The sequence below is a fragment of the Octopus bimaculoides genome, chromosome 16 (assembly GCF_001194135.2).
Source record: "Octopus bimaculoides isolate UCB-OBI-ISO-001 chromosome 16, ASM119413v2, whole genome shotgun sequence".
NCBI classification, from domain to species: domain Eukaryota; kingdom Metazoa; phylum Mollusca; class Cephalopoda; order Octopoda; family Octopodidae; genus Octopus; species Octopus bimaculoides.
The window spans coordinates 39,796,543-39,807,766 of NC_068996.1; the positions used below are offsets into that span (position 1 = coordinate 39,796,543).

At 37.2% G+C, this 11,224-nt stretch overlaps 1 long non-coding RNA gene across 1 annotated transcript in view; it reads right to left on the reverse strand.

Moving 5' to 3' along the window:
- Positions 1 to 4,704, reverse strand: part of LOC106880748 (uncharacterized) — a 32,254-nt gene extending 27,550 nt beyond the window's left edge. Inside the window, exon 1 of the long non-coding RNA XR_001410776.1 lies at positions 4,654 to 4,704. This is a non-coding gene — a long non-coding RNA (uncharacterized LOC106880748). The remainder of the gene's footprint in view (positions 1 to 4,653) is intronic.
- Between the last annotated feature and the right edge of the window lie 6,520 nt (positions 4,705 to 11,224).

Sequence of the window (11,224 nt, forward strand, 5' to 3'; positions counted from 1 at the left end):
TCTGTTGAAGAGCGTAGCTCGAAACGTCAAAGACTTTCCGTATTCCCGAGCGTCATACTAATATATACTTTTGTTATTTACACCACCTGTCCTCGTCTGTTGTTATTATTTGTATATTCTCCCATATATATATATATATATATATATATCCACTACATCTTATAGCAGAAACAGCTGTAAGCTTATGAAGTTCATAAGATAACTGCTTATTCCTTTGTCACCTTGTCATACACACACACACACAAACATACTCACAAATACACATACACACATGCACACACACATACACACGAAGGACTTGTTATACAATAACACTGCAAATGATATTTCCATAATTCTTGATTTTAATATGTATTTTGAGTAACATACAGCAGCAACTGAGACTACATGAGATTGTAATTATGGAACAAGCAGATGAGTTTCAAGAGGACACAGCTAGGATGTACCCTGACTACCTGCATAATCTATACACAGACAGACACACACACACACACACACACACACACACACACACACACACACATATATATATATTTTTATATATAGATAGATATATATTATGTGGTAATGTTTCAACAACTAGAAAAACACTCAACCAACTAAGAGAGTAAAGAAAATCTTATAAAAAAAGGCACAAATCTTGCAAATACAGCCATCCTGTGTTTCCTGGTTGAAATAATAATTGTCTTCTTTACCAGAATCCCTTGTTTAAAGGTTTTCTGCTCAAAAGACAACTGACAAACCATCTTGTTTTCAGCTTGATAAATAGCAGAATAAATTATTATTTCAACAAGGAAACCCTGGGTAGCCGTTTTTACAGGATTTGTGGTTTTTTACTATAAGATTATACATACATATATATACACACATATATTTGATTAATGAGAGAGAGAGGGAAGATACTAAATGCTAAATGGGTCAAAACAATTGTAGTGATTAATAAACATTCTCGTATCTTCCATCTTCTGTCTCTCTCATTAATCAAATGCTCAATGAACACTTTAAAAGTGAACACGTTTTACTGGTAAGCTACCAGGTACATACCATGATTCATTATCTAATATATATATATAATAATATATATATATTCATTATCTAATATATATATATATATTCATTATCTAATATATATATATATATATATTGGCGTTAGGAAGGGCATCCAGCTGTAGAAACTCTGCCAAATCAGATTGGAGCCTGGTGTTGCCATCCGGTTTCACCAGTCCTCAGTCAAATCGTCCAACCCATGCTAGCATGGAAAGCGGACGTTAAACGATGATGATATATATATATATATATATATATATATATACATATATATGTATTTATATATATATGTATATGCATGTATTTACCAGAGTAAGCACACATATATACATATATATATACACAAACACACATCCTCACATGTATATACATGTGTCTAGGTATGTGTGCGTGTGTGTGTATGTTTATGTGTCTTTAGTGTTACTGGTGTTATCAACATCTCCTAAGTATCCTTCCTGTGAGTTGAAACTTCAGGTTAACACAAATGCCAACATCTCTGATAAAAACTACAAACATCAAAGCCCTAGTCACTACCACAATTCCCTTTACAACAGTTAAACCTATTGATCTCTCCTCTCCTATTGTCAAATAGTTACCAAGGTATATTGCAGCTGGTTTCCCTTGGATTCAGGATTCTGCTTTGTCAGTTTAGAAACTCTGCTGTTGAACAGTAAAGAAGATCAATTGGACAGTAAAAACATCCCCCTCCTTGGGGAAACCATCAGAGGAAATTGCTGTATTGATTACTATAAGCATGTCTCATAAGACAAATACAAGCAGCTTGTCCCTCAGGTATAGTTGTTAAGATATTGATAGCTTTAAGCATATGGTCACTCAGCCCCTATTTACTTGTTTATTTAACAATTAACTGATTCATACGCCTGAAGGGGTTTGTATAAGGACCAAGATGTTTGTGTTTTTGATATTGTGTGGATTCTTCAGAAACCTGATGTGTGAGTAAACATATGTGTTCGTGTGTGTGTGTGTGTGTGTGTGTGTGTGTGTGTGTGTGTGTGTGTGTGTGTGTGTGTGTGTGTGTGTGTGTGTGTGTGTGTGTGTGTGTCTATAAGTATGCATGTATGTGTATGTAAGTTTGTGTACGTGTATCTGTGTGAATGTTTACATTGCATGTCTTTGCATGAAATGCTTTGAGAGAAAAAACAAAAGTGAAAGAGTGATGGCTAGTGGACCTTCCCTGCTAACAGACTCTCCAAAAGCTTTGCACTTATGAAGATGAAATGGAATTAAAAAAAAAAAAACAAGGAAAACCTTTACTTGCAAAACAGGTTAGGTTTAGTGACAGGAAGGGTACCTGTCCGTAAAAACATCTGAATGCATGCTAATCCAGCCCATGATAGCAGGGGAAACTGAACATAAAAAAAACACAAATCAACACATACACACACGCACACACATACACATGCACACACACACACACATGCACACACATCACACACACACACACACACACACACACACACACACGGAAAGGGGCAATTATGTGGATAAACAAATTAGATATATTAAATATAATAGTTTTTGTTTGAACATGTATACATGCAAAAGGAGAGAAAGCATAAAGTGGAGACTTTCAGACGATGAATATTTAAGTCTAAATATATAGACATTTATATTAGTAAATGTCTATACAGAGCACAAACGATAAAGAAAATTAAAGGGGTAGAAAAGGGGTGTTATAAGTCCAACGGCTGTTTCTGGGGGGTCTGCAGATGTAGTTCATTTCAATCTGCAGTTGTAATGGAAACAATCAACATTGGATAAGACGAGCATCTGTTATCAGGGTAGAGAAGGTCTTACATTTCAGATCTTAATGCAGAGAAGTTCAAAGACGGAATGATTAGATGTGTGTGTGTGTGTGTGTGTGTGTGTGCAACTAACTAGTATCTGGCACTCCATCACATATGGTGACGAGGGTTCCAGTTGACCTGATCAATGGAACAGCCTGCTCGTGAAATTAATGTGCAAGTGGCTGAGCACTCCACAGACACATGTTCCTTTAACGTAGTTCTCCGAGCGATTCAGTTTGACGAAGAATGTGATATGGCTGGCCCCTTTTTAAATACAGTTACTATTCATTTCAGGCAGCTGAGTGGACTGGAAAAAAGATGAAATAAAGTGTCTCGCTCAAGGAGACAATGCACAGCGAGGAATCGAACTCACGACCTTATGATCTTGAGCCAAATACCCCAAACCACTAAGCCACGTACCTTCACATATGTACATGCACATCATCATCATTATCATCCTTATCTTCATCATCATTGCCTTTGTTGTCGTCATCGCTGTCATTGTCATCATCATCATCGTCGTCTTCATTGTCAGTGTCATCTTCATCACCATCATCTTCTTCATTATTGTTGCCATCGTCATCATCATCATCATCATCTTCTTCGTTGACATTGTTGTTGTCGTCATCATCATCATCATCATCATCATTATTTTCATCATCATTATTGTCTACATTGTCAGCATCACCACTGTCATTGTAGTCATCATCATCATCATCATCATCATCATCATCATCATCATCATCATCATTGCCCTCGTCATGATCATGATTGTTTAAGGACTATGTTCCATACTGGCATGGATCAGACGGTTTGAAAGGGTGGGATGGGTCTAAGGACCACATCATATCCCAATGTCTACTTTGGAATGGTTTCTATTGCTTGATGCCCTTCCTAATGCCAACCACTTTATAGAGTGTACAGGCTACTTTTGTGTGTGTGTGTGTGTTGAAGTCACCAAGTACAAGACAAGACCCCCTCACCTGAGATGAGACAGAAAATAGCGATGAGGAAACTAGTTGGCCTACAAGGCATGAGTTAAGCAGGAATGGATGGACACACACACGCACACACACACACACACACACACATGTATATATGCATACATATACATGTACATACTTACACACGCGTGCGCGCGCACACACACACATGTATATATGCATACATATATATGTACATACTTACACACACACACACACTCACACAGACATGCAGAAATTGCCGAACACAGATGCACACACAAACACACATCTGCACATATATCCATGCACACACACACACACATGCAGATATCCAGACATACATCCGTTCATATACACCCACACTACACACTCACAGAGCTGCATGCAGACATCTGCACATACACACACACACAAACACACATTTGCAGACATCTGCTCATATACACCCACACGACACACAGAGACGCATGCAGACATCTACACACACACACACACACACATGCAGACATACACACACACACATGCAGACATCTACATATACATCCACTCATATACACCCACACCACACACAGAGACACATGCAGACATCTGCACACACACACACACACACACACACACACATGTAGACATCTGTACATACATGCACACTCAACACAAACATGCATACATGCATATTAGCAAAATACCTTAACCATCCAGTAATTTCTACTTAATCCAGTCTCACAAATAAACATTCTTCATACTGAATCCTTTTACTTTCAAACAGTCCTCAGTTAAGTTAATCAAAGTTAATTATGCTAAATTAGATAAAACAAAAGGCTTTCGTTTTTTACCTGCATCTTTCACAAATACTTGGTAAATGTATTCTTTCATTAGAAGCCTGTGAAAAGGAATTAAAGAAACTAATAATAATGATTTCTTTAATGAGCACAAAGGATTTACATTAAAGGAAAAACATTATGGTCAGTACAGTACAAAAAGAAGTGTGTATGTGCGTGTGTATGTGCGTGTGTATGTGTGTGTGAGTGTGTGTTGGAGTGAGGGTTTTGCATGTAAACAGGTTTAACATAATAGACAAGAAAAACAAAAAACATTTTAACAATGGCGCAGGAGTGGCTGTTGTGGTAAGTAGCTTGCTTACCAACCACATGGTTCTGGGTTCAGTCCCACTGCGTGGCACCTTGGGCAAGTGTCTTCTACTATAGCCTCGGACCGACCAAAGCCTTGTGAGTGGATTTGGTAGGCGGAAACTGAAAGAAGCCTGTCATATATATGTATATACCAATAGGCCAATAGAATAAGTACTAGGCTTACAAAGAATAAGTCCTGGGGTCGATTTGCTCGACTAAAGGCAGTGCTCCAGCATGGCTGCAGTCAAATGACTGAAACAAGTAAAAGAGTAAAGAGTAAAGAGTAATGTATAATCTTCAATAGAGAGGAAACGCTCAAGGGTTACTCATGGAAAAACTCCATAAACCACGAGTGCCCTGACTTCTAATAATGATAACTTCAAATTTTAGCAAACGGCTAGCAATTTTGGAGAGAGGGAATAAGTCGATTACATCGACCCCAGTACGCAGCTGGTACTTACTTTATCGACCACGAAATAACGAAAGGCAAAGTTGGCTTAGGTAGAATTTGAACTCAGAACGTAAAGACGGATAAAATTCTGCTAAGCATTTTTTGCCAAGTGAGCTAACAATTCTGCCCGCTCGCTGCTTTAATACTACTACTACTACTACTACTACTACTGATGATGATGATGATGATGATGATGATGATGATGATGATGATGACGCTGATGATGATGATGCTGACTGACAATCATGATGGAGATGGTGATGATGATGATGATGATGATGATGATAATGATGATGTCAATGATGATGAAGATGATGATGATAATGGTGGTGGTGGTGATGATGATGATGGTGATGAAAATGATGATAATGATAATGATGACAATGATGATGATGATGATGATGATGATGACGATGACGATGACAACGAAGACGATGATAATGGTGGTGGTGGTAGCAGTAGTGATAGAAATGATGATGGTGATGGAGATGATGATGACGATGACAATGATGATGAAAATGATGATGATGGTGGTGGTGATGGTGAGGATGATGATGGTGGTGGTGATGGTGATTATCATGATGCTGCATGTTTCTAATATAATAATGATAATGCTCTTAAGGACAAAATATCATGGACAAAACATTTAGAAATGTGTACTTTATTATATGAATAGCTTAAATGTGTTCCTGTGCGTGGATGTGCGTGTGCATGTGTATGTGTCTGTGTGTTTGTGTGTGTGTCTGAATACAGATGAAAATTTGAATTAATAATAAAATCACAAAAATTTCTTTTTTCATGTTAGATCCATAAAATGTGTACGTGCATGTGTGTGCATGCATGTGCATGTCCATGTGTGTGTGCATATGTGCATGCATGTGTGTGTGCATATGTCTGTATGCATGTGAGTCCATATGTGTGTGTACATGTGTATGTGCATATGCATGCATGTGTATGTCCATATGTGTGCATGTGTGTATGCATGTATGTGCATATGTACATGCATGTGTGTGCATATGTTTGTATGTGTGTGGGTCCATATATGTGTGCATATGTGCATGTGTGAGTATGTGCATGTGTATGTATGTGTGTGGGCATACGTGCATGTGTGTGTGTGTGTGTGTAGGAATCTTCTTGAAAGTATTTTTCACTAACGTTTCCTTAATTATTTTTGTTTCAAACTTTTAATTCAAATTTTCATTAATTTTCATGAATTTAGATGAAAATTTAAATCAAAAATGATTATTTGTATGTAGATATAAATGTGTGTGTGTGTATTTATGTACATGTGTTTGTATGTAGTATGTGTGTACATTTATGCTTCTATATGCATTTGTTAATGCGTGCATATGAATGTATGTATTGTCTGCATGTCTGTGTGTATACATATGTATGTGTATGCCCCTTTGCATGTATGTATGTATATGGATATATATATATGTACATATGTACGTATGTTTGCATGTATATATGTATAAATGTATACACATATACATGTATTCATTCACGCATGTATGTATAGTGAATAGCTCTGCTTTCAAATATGCTCCACGGAAGGTATAACTATGTTTGTTTAAGTTTAATCATCATAATCATCATCATCGTCATCATCACCACCATGACGACGATGTCGACGACAACCACCACCACTGTCTCATCATCGTTGTCATCATTATTATTTATCTCTGATATTGAATTATTAATTCTTCGCGTTTTACTTTTGCAGCACCTACATTCCTAACAGTCCATTAACATTCTCAGAACTTTTCAGCTTCATCATCTTTTTGTAGAAATTCCACTCGAAACATTGAACCAGAAGAAGATTAATCACTGAACTTTTATCAATGCCAAAAAACACAAAACTCAAACTTCAAAAATCAACACTGATAAAGCACACATGAAATAAATACCAGAAGTAATCAGGACTCAACTGTTAAACCAAAGTTGTCCAAAGAATTTCAAAGTTTGTCCTAAATGTCTATCCTTGTTAACAGAGTATCAGTTAACCCTTGTTTCTTACCATTCTTTAACCCTTGTTTCTTACCATTCTTTAACCCTTATTTCCTACCATTCTTTAACCCTTGTTTCTTACCATTCTTTAACCCATTTCCTACCATTCTTTAACCCTTGTTTCCTATCATTCTTTAATCCTTGTTTCCTATCATTCTTTAACCCTTGTTTTATACCATTCTTTAACCCTTGTTTCCTACCATTCTTTAACCCTTGTTACCTATCATTCTTTAACCCTTGTTTCCTACCATTCTTTAACCCTTGTTTCCCACCATTCTTTAACCCTTGCTTCCCATCATTCTTTAATCCTTGTTTCCTATCATTCATTAACCCTTGTTTCCTACCATTCTTTAACCTTTGTTTCCCATCATTCTTTAACCCTTGTTCCTACCTTTCTTTAACCCTTGTTTCTTACCATTCTTTAACCCTTGTTTCCTACCATTCTTTAACCCTTGTTTCCTACCATTCTTTAACCGCTGTTTCCTATCATTCTTTAACCCTTGTTTCATATGTCATAAGTCCCAAGTTACTCTGATGGTTATTTTTTATCTTCAATTTTTTTACTTGTCTCAGTCATTAGATTGTGGCCATGCTGGGGCACCACCTTGAAGAATTTTAGTTGAAAGAATCAAATCCAGTATAAATTTTTTTTCTTAAGCCTAATACTTATTCTATCAGTCTCTTTTACTGAACTGCAAAGTTACAGGGATGTAAGCAGTTTCTTACTTTCTAGTACTTTACCAGGTTCATGTTCATACCATTTATCAGTACGTTCAAATCCTTGCTTTCTACAAAACTCCCAATGGATTACTCTCCCTAGATTGTCATGTCTTTTCTTGTATTCTTTCTTTGCCAGCATGCTACATTCACTTACTGTATGAGTATCATTTTCCTCTTTTGATTTGCTTAATCTACATTGGAAATCTACTTGATTTTTGTCAACCTTAGTACTAGAAAGTAAGAAATATAAGATGTTGTGAGACTTTAACATTCAGAGACTGACAGAGTAAAAGAAGCTAGAAGACCTGATTTAGTAGTAGTAGAGAAAGAGAATAGAAAGTGCCGGATAATTGACTTTACAGTCCCAAATGATGAAAACATTAATATGAGAAATATAGAAAAAATAGCAAAGTACCAGGAACTAACTATTGAATTACAGAGACTATAGAAAGTGTGGGTAAAATGTATCCTAGTAGATACTTAGGAGGGTTCATGGCATCTAAAGTTACTTGTTGTAGCCTGATGTTAGGAATTTTTCTTTTCCAACAGCCAATTTGTTGTGCATATATGAATAATAATAATGATGATGATAATAATAATAGTAATAATAATAATAATAATAATAATAATAATAATAATAATAATAATAATAATAATAATAATAATCATCATCATTGTTTAACGTCTGCTTTCCATGCTAGCATGGGTTGGACGATTTGACTGAGGACTGGTGAACCAGATGGCTACACCAGGCTCCAATCTGATTTGGCAGAGTTTCTACAGCTGGATGCCCTTCCTAACGCCAACCACTCAGAGAGTGTAGTGGGTGCTTTTACGTGCCACCGGCACGAGGGCCAGTCCTGCTGTACTGGCAACGCCCACGCTCAAATGGTGTTTTTTACGTGCCACCTGCACAGGAGCCAGTCCAGAGGCACTGGCAACGATCTCACTCAAATGACTTCACGTGCCAGGAGCTATAGTAGAAGACACTTGCCCAAGGTGCTACACAATGGGACTGAACCCAAAACCATGCGGTTCATAAGCAAGCTACTTACCACACAGCCACTCCTACAAGTGTCACCTTAGTCTGCTGGCTCTGGACAGTTGACACTTTCTATCATACCTAGCAAAATAAACTGGGAGTTTTCATCTAATAATGATAATAATAATAATAATAATAATGCAGTGAATAACTGACATGACGGACGTGTATGAGTGAGATCCATGCAAAGTTGGATTAAATCTGTGATAATCAGCAAAAAGAAACAGCAAAAATATGAAAGGAAATAATAATAGTTATAATAATCATGGGACTTCTCTATAAAGACTGACCACACTATTGAGGTATGAAGATCAGGCATGATTACAAGGAACAAAAGAAACAGTGTTAGATCACTGACTTTGCAATACTGTATGATAACAGACTTGAGAAGACCTGGCAAGCCAAGTGAGATCATAGCCATGGCCTATGCCAGTGTTGCATAACTGCCCCATTTATGAGTACCCTCCAATTGCTGGGCAATATGTTGTGCTTGAGAAGACCTGTTGAGTCAAGTGAAATCATCATCATGGCTGATACCAGTGCTGCCTCACTGGCACCTGTGCTGGTGGCATGTAAAAAGTACTATTTGAGTGTGGTTGAAGCCAGTGCTGTCTGACTGGCCCTCATGCCAGTGGCACATAAAAGCACCCACTACACTCTCGGAGTGGTTGGCGTTAGGAAGGGCATCCAGCCATAGAAACCTTCCCAGATCTGATTGGAGCCTGATGCAGCCTCCTGGCTTGCCAGTCCTCAGTCAAACCATCCAACCCATGCCAGCATGGAAAGCGGATGTTAAACGATGATGATGATGATGATGATTATGGATAGGGTGGATACCAAAATAATTTTGAAAATTGAGAAATATCAGAGCAGAGCTAGAGAGATAAAAAGACTGTGAAAGACTTAGACGACAATTATTCCTGTGGTTATTGGTGCACTTGGCACGAAACCAAAAATGCTACCTAAAAAAACTGAATGAAACTGGAATTGAGGCTCACATTGTTGACCTGCAAAAAAGTGCAATCCTGTATTCTGCTAAAATCCTGAACAAACCCAACCATTCTTTTGAAACCAAGAAAAGAAAGAAAAAGAAATAATACTAGACTTGACCAATCACTGACCTTTACAAAATCAAGATAACTGCCATGCCCTTCGTATGGAATATTGTATCTGCAGTAATCAAGAGACACAAGAGAGCCGAAACCAGCAATTAACTTTCCGTAAATCCAAACTATAGAATAATCAATCATTTATGGCTATCTCATCCATATTGTTTAGTTTTAGTTTTATTGTTAATTAATTGCAGTTAATTGTAGAGTGAAGATTAAACTTTATGCATTATTGGGTTAGATGGACTAATTAAACTAATTGTAGAACGAAAATTAAACTTCATGCATTTAAATAGTTTAAACCGACTTCACTCTCTTATCTGAAAGAGTAAGGGGATCAATGTGGTTTCTGAAACTGTAAGAAATAGCAGTCAAATCTCCTTTAAAATTATAATTTATTACCTTAGAAAACGTACATGCAGACATGGCTGTGTGATAAGAAGTTCACTTCCCAACCACAAGGTTCCAGATTCAGTCCTGCTGTGTGGCACTTTGGGCAAGTGTCTTCTACTCTAACCTTGGGCTGACAAAAACCTTGCGAGTGGATTTGGTAATCAGAAACTGAAAGACGTTAAGGCAGCAAGCTGGCAGAAACGTTAGCACAACGAACAAAATGCTTAGCATTATTTCGTCTGCCACTACGTTCTGAGTTCAAATTCTGCCGAGGTTGACTTTGCCTTTCATCCTTTCGGGGTCGATAAATTAAGTACCAGTTACGCACTGGGGTCGATGTAATCGACTTAATCCCTTTGTCTGTCCTTGTTTGTCCCCTCTATGTTTAGCCCCTTGTGGGCAGTAAAGAAATAAGAAACTGAAAGACGTTAGTCAGTCCATCTGTCTATCTAAATATATATATATATTCGTTGTTGTATTTGGGGATGGTCATATTGCCAGTTTAGCCAATAAACGGAATATATATATATATATATATATATATATATA